This window comes from Osmerus eperlanus, chromosome 21 (genome assembly GCF_963692335.1).
Source record: "Osmerus eperlanus chromosome 21, fOsmEpe2.1, whole genome shotgun sequence".
In the NCBI taxonomy this organism is placed as follows: domain Eukaryota; kingdom Metazoa; phylum Chordata; class Actinopteri; order Osmeriformes; family Osmeridae; genus Osmerus; species Osmerus eperlanus.
In genome coordinates this window covers 5,124,615-5,130,816 of record NC_085038.1, presented here as the reverse complement: position 1 = coordinate 5,130,816, position 6,202 = coordinate 5,124,615, and the positions used below count along the sequence as shown (strand labels likewise).

Here is a 6,202-nt window from a genome sequence, read left to right as displayed (position 1 = left end):
TGATTCACTGGTTGACACTTGAGCACAGCAAGACACACACCAGGCAGAGAGCGAGAAAGAGAGAGGGGAGAAAGAGATGGGAGAAAGAGAGAGAGAGAGAGAGAAAGAGTGTGTGGCTTTCGCGGCGACAGACTGTCGAAGAACTCCAACCACCATTTTCAGCAGATTTATACTCCACCCCTGTCCACCGTCTAGCCGTGTGAATGCGTTTGTGTTGATTAACTCCTCATACATCCACCACCACTCCCATATTCCAACCCCCATTACATCTATTTGGCTAATGAATGCCTGTTTCTGCGGGAATGATGTGCGAGCAGTCTGAAAGGCCGTACGCCGAGTGGAACTTGATCAAGATTAAATTGTCATCTGGGAGCGCAGACAGTGGGTGAGAAACCTTCCAATGTGTCAATGCCAGATCCTGATCTCCTTTCTGTTGGTCTGGGTAACTGACTTCCAGCTAAGCAGAGGAGCTATTCTGACACTTAAACACAGCACGCCCCGGGGTTCAAGTTGCTGACTTTGAATAGCTGTCGTTCTCGACGGCGGCGGCAGGGGGGGGGGGGGAGAGTTCAGGGCAGGGAGAGCCCCCACACGTACTTGGTGCTGCTGGGCCGTGGGTGAGGTGACGTCCCGCTGGTGCGAGGGCTGAACCCTGGGTCCCTTTCGAAGCTGTCCGCCGGGTTGTCACTTGTGCTGAGCCTGCCGCAAGCTCTGAGAAAGAGTCCCATGTCCCTATCGCCGGGCCTGAACAACGACCACGCTGCTGCTGCTGCCCTCCAAGCTGCTCATTCCCCTCAGAGGCCTGTCACAGGGAGAGAGAGAGACACAGGCGGAGAGAAAGAGGGAGAGAGAGGGAGAGAGAGAGAGAGAAGGGGCAGGGTCAAAGGGCATGCTCTTTCAAGACCTGCTACTTCAGGATACAGGGTCATAGGTCTCTGACAGGCTGCCCCACATGGACTGGCAAAAGATCACAACTGTGTGTGTGTGTGTGTGTGTATATATAAATTCTGCATGAATAGAATCAAGAGATGGGATGTATGGGATGAAAGCGGTGAACTCTGCCAATGCCAGCCATGTAAAACGAAGCATTAAGCATTCTGCCTGCAGCAACAGATTTATAAAAAGAATAAAAAGGAGACCAGCCAGCATTTTTCAATGAATACGCAATGATATCTGAAATACCAATTTGCGTAAGTCCTCTGCAGCCAGTAACACCCTACAGACCAGCCTTAGGAAAACAGACAGGGCACAGTGAGCTCCTCCATTCTTCATGGCTAGGCCACAGAGGAGCATATTTGCCCAGGCTGGCTCCCTCCCCTCTTCCCCCTCTCCCTCTCTAATCTCCATGCTGGCTCTGGAGGCCGGGCAGAGCGCCACGGCACTAGTACCTGGTGCCAGTCCTGGCTCCCGGTCCGACACACCGCCCTGGCGTGGAGCCGCATGCTAGCGAAAGGTCAAGTGGATTCCTGCTTTACTTTATAATCCCCCCCCACCCACCCCGAGGTCTGAGGTCAAGACTGACTATAGGACGCTCTCAGACTACTGCAGATTGGGCTCCAGTCGTTTCTCAATACTGACGCGACTAGCGTAAACAGGTGGAACGGTGTGCCTCGTGAGCCTCCTGAAGGCTGCAGAAGACTGGCAGAGAGTTGCATACTGATGGCCTATCACGCTAAACACACAGTGGCAGTGTGTTGCGGTGACTGTGAGCCCGGCCCTGGGGTTCCAGGAGGGGAGCTTAAGAGAGGACAGGAAGAGGCAGCAGGGTTCAGGAGATCACCAAGTGTCACTGTCAGCTCTGCGTCGGTGACACAGGGGAGAGGGAGTCAGTGACAGGGACAGGTGGCCCTCGCGCATGTTAATGGCCCAGACGCACGCAAGCACGTCGACAAGCAAGTCGTTCCACCATAAGCACAAACGCACACCCTCGCATACATAAGCACCGATGTGCGGAGACGGTACGACGTTTACACACTAACCCCCACTGTTTTTCAAACCCCAAGGATAACCTTTTGTCTCCCTTCACTAAAACAGAATCTCATCTGTATTTCAGAGGAGTGCTGGGAGGATGAACCTTAAAGAGCTTCCCTTAGGCATTGTTCTCTGTCAGAAGCCCCTCTTCAAACTGCTTTTATCTACATTCCCATAGGTGGGTAAGTACTATGTACACACACACACACACACACACACAGACTTACGAGTCTCTCCATTTGCCTGGAATGAATTCAGAAAAATCTACAGTGGAGGTCAAGGAGGCCAGACGCAGAGCCAGCGGCGCTAATCATATACCTGGTCTAAATGGACCACTCTACAGCAATTATGTCTGTTGGAGTGAATATGGAATTTCTCCACCACCGTGAACGAGAGGCCGTTCATGCACCGGGCCAAGAACGAGCCCCCCCCCCCCCCCCCTTCTTTGTTGACCTTTCCATCCTACGCCCCCACCACACAGCACGCCCGCTTTGCCGAGGGGCTGAGGAGAGCTGGTTGAAGAACCGTTCTGCAGAGCCACAGAACAAATAGATCTGCGGCGAGAGCGCGCGGGTTCCGAGCAGATCTGGAGTGACGGCGACAGACAGAGCCCAGCCTGCAGGGCGGGGGGACATCCGGAGGGGAACCGCACACACAGACGCTCCTCCTGTGTGTGTGTGTGTGTGTGTGGGATGGAGCTCAACACAACAGCCCCAGAACCGAGATAATGCATATCTGCATCGCTCTATGTTGGCTGAGCCTGCAGGGGGGTCATGAGCTCTGCTTGTATGCTGTCTCTTGCACGCACAAGCACACACACACACACACACCACAAGTTGTGCTACACCAGCAAAGACTTAAACGTCATTATACAGGTTTAGGTTAATTAGTTAATGTATCACAAGAGGAATAGTATTAATGGGCTACCACAGCTCTGCCTATAAAAGCTGATTACATGACACAAAACATATCACACATTTACTGTACAGACTGACAGTTACAATCTGTATTGGCACAATACAATTTAGAATCCACCCCACTAAAATTACTATTATTAAATTACTATTATTAAGTATATCCACATATGATATGATTTCAACGTCCACACAAGGAACACATCAATGAGATATCCTCAATAATTTGTACCATTAGAATGATTCGTTTATTGTGAAAGTCAATGGTAGAGGCAAACAGACAGACATCAAGTGAGCTAGATTAACGCATCTGTGGTTTAGACTAATTACTGCTACTCGTAGGGACTTTAATAGCAGTCCTCAAGGAGTACGGTAATCGATATGATTGATTTCAATGTTACGCTTAACTGTCTTTATAATCCCTTATCTTTCAACAGGGTTTGGTAATCGCAAACGAGGAGCGGCTGTCGACAGAGATGATAATTGGACCTAAATCCCTTGAGCACAAACATTTCATTTCAACGACTATCGAACTAATTTCAGGTATAAACTATTATCGGCCAACAACCTATTGCAATGTACACCAAATCGAATTAACAGTAAAACCACGAAAGAATTAATCGCTTGTCCCAGAATGCAATTTTTCAGGAAGGTGTCCAATTAGCCGGAAAAACTATAAAAGCGGGAAGTAGAGCACCGCTAGTTATGATCTACGGAGAGGTGCGATACATGCATAATAGCGATGCGTCAGTAGTCATTAAAACCATATCAACACACCTGCACAACAAACGTGAAGACGGAGAGAGCCGGGCCAGCTCCGGCGAAAAACAATGCAAGCTTCTTAATGGCTTTTCTATGCTAATGAGCGCACTTATGGAGAGACAGGCAGAAAAGCACTAGGAAGCGGAGCCGCAGCTTCAGTTCACTCACAGGCAACCTTGCGTTGCCTCATTAAAAACAGCCATTACTACAATGGCATGAGAAATATATTGCCTGTCAGATAACGTTTGGCTGTCCGGGGAAAAAAACGAACAAAAAAAAAGCACTCCTTGTAGTAACACAGGTTATCCACGACTGTACAATGTCAGCTAAGAAAAAGATCACAAAATAAGACAAAAGTCAATGATGAAAATAGACAAAAGAGACAGGAGATAATGCAGTCTGTCTTTCTCTGTACACAGGTATAAGTATAAGTAATAGAACATGGAAATAGTATTTTACCAGAGGCATTACATTCTACCATTACCCCAGACAACCTCACCACTCCCTCACTTATAGCAGAGCGCCAATCTTGCCTTGCTGTTACACGGGACCTACCTGCCACACACTCGCCCTCATCATGTCCACTGGTTGAGGCGGGTTTAGTTTCCATAGTACAGGAGGCAGCATTTGCTGAAGGGGGGGAAGCCGCTTGGAGCCAGCTCCCAGGCAGCAGCCTCTCGTAGGCTTGCGTGTGAGTGTGTGTGAGCGTGTGTGGGTCGTGGGGGTCTACCTGCCAGAGCCCATCACCCAGCCACTCGGCCCCAGCCTCAGAGACAGTGCCAAATCAACAGCTGGCCTCTGTGATGTCAGCTCCAGCTCAGCCACTCACAGCAGCCTGCAGCACAGCACAGGCTAAATTGGGCTCTTCATTAACCATTCTGTTGCCCTGCCGTAGTGTGCGCTACTAGTGGAGAGGAGAGGAGGCGATGGGATGGGAAGAGAGGGAGGCAGAAGAAGAAAAGGGTGGATAGATAGAAAACGGGAGAATGAGGGGATGAATGAGAAGACAGGAGGAAAATGAGTGGAGAGGGACAGAAAGGGGAATGGAGAGATGGAAAATGCAGAGGGAAAAGAGAAAAATGACAGCATGTAGGGCAAACAGTGGAGTTTGGAGAGATGCCTTCATGTAGCCAGTTCTGATGGCCCAGGTGGGCACGCGATGGGAGGGGACAGCCACCGAGAACACAGGCTGTTCATGGTGCACCTTGCCATTGCAGTTGGCACACACCGTCTTTCGGCAAGACCGGACAACAACAACCGCAAATGTGCCATTCGATAGCACTAGTAAAGCCGCTCTGAGTGACTCACAGTAACAAAGCAAGTCTAAATCACCATGATACAGTAGTTTAATTAACCCTTGTGTTATCTTCGGGTCATTCTGACCCATCAGTCATTGTGACCCACCGTCGTATTGCGACAGATTTACCGCATAATAAGACGAAGTGAAGCATTTTCTTTTAACCGTTGGGCTGTCTCAGACCCCCCACATTGCAAAGGTTAAAAGAAAATTATTTTAATTTGTTTTTGTGTTGGGTAAAATTGGGTAAACACAACGATGGTTCGTTATGAACCTTTGGGTCATGTGACCCGAAGGCAGCACGAGGGTTAAGAGAAGCATAGGAAGAAAATATGCTCAATCAAGATAAGGTTGACAACTTCTGAGGATGAGTATAATCCAGACAAATGTTGACTGCTGTTCTGATTGTTTAATTCGGTTCACTCCCTGAGCCCTTAGAACAAAAGCTATGATAGACAAGCTGCTGGTGGTGGTGGTGGTGGTGGGGGGGTCTCCTTGTCCCTTAGCAACAAGAGCAAGTCGCTGACAAGTGATCTGATCCAATTCTGTGGCATTCGTTATGCTCACATTATTGTTGCTGCGCATCCGATGAAAGACAAACAATATAAAGACTTTGCGATACAGAATAAGAGGATTAAACTATTTAAATGATAACCATTTTGGTGGGGAAAATAAAGAATGCCCATTCTCATGAAAAATGTTGATTTCCCCTGAAAACCGTTGAATTATTAAAGCCTTCACTTTAGAGAAATCAGACTACTGCAGCATCTCCAAGCTTATCAATACTTAATAACTCCTTAAATTCCAAATGTCCTACATCTGTCACTGGAAAAGGTGTGCTGTTACAGTAGTGGCCTACTGTGCACTAGCCTTCCTTTTCATTTCATAGAAGGATACCTGGTAGAACATCCATGCTCCTATATTGGAAGGCATGCTTGCGTGGTGCTGTCATGTTGAATACCTGATGTTTGTTTTAGCTGCAGAAGGGCATCAGCATCGTGTGCCACTTCCTTTTGAGCTGTCTAGCATTCCTAGTTAGGCAACCTGCACAAGACAGAACTTTCTTTTTTGGGGGGGTGGGGGTGGGGGGGCAGCCGAGTAGCAAATCAGTGAGGAAACAACCGTCCCCTCCGAATACGCACACATACAGTAACTTGAGGTTTTTTGTTTTTTTTTCATATTTATAAAAACTTTGAAAGAATAAATGACAAAGGCTATTCAATATTCTGAATTTACACGCCTAATTCCACCATAAATC

The 6,202-nt window shown here is 48.2% G+C and overlaps 1 protein-coding gene across 16 annotated transcripts in view; it reads right to left on the bottom strand.

Moving 5' to 3' along the window:
• The window catches only part of LOC134007925 (R3H domain-containing protein 1), a 25,159-nt gene that overhangs the window by 17,443 nt on the left and 1,514 nt on the right, over positions 1 to 6,202 (bottom strand). For 13 of the 16 annotated variants that reach the window (XM_062447671.1, XM_062447669.1, XM_062447662.1 and 10 more), the window contains exon 2: positions 598 to 802. The gene's annotated coding sequence lies outside the window, so the exon portion shown is untranslated. Of the gene's footprint in view, positions 1 to 597; positions 803 to 3,662; positions 3,787 to 4,157; positions 4,178 to 4,202; positions 4,676 to 6,202 lie in introns of those variants that run through there. The other 3 variants (XM_062447656.1, XM_062447658.1, XM_062447657.1) reach the window with 3 other exon arrangements.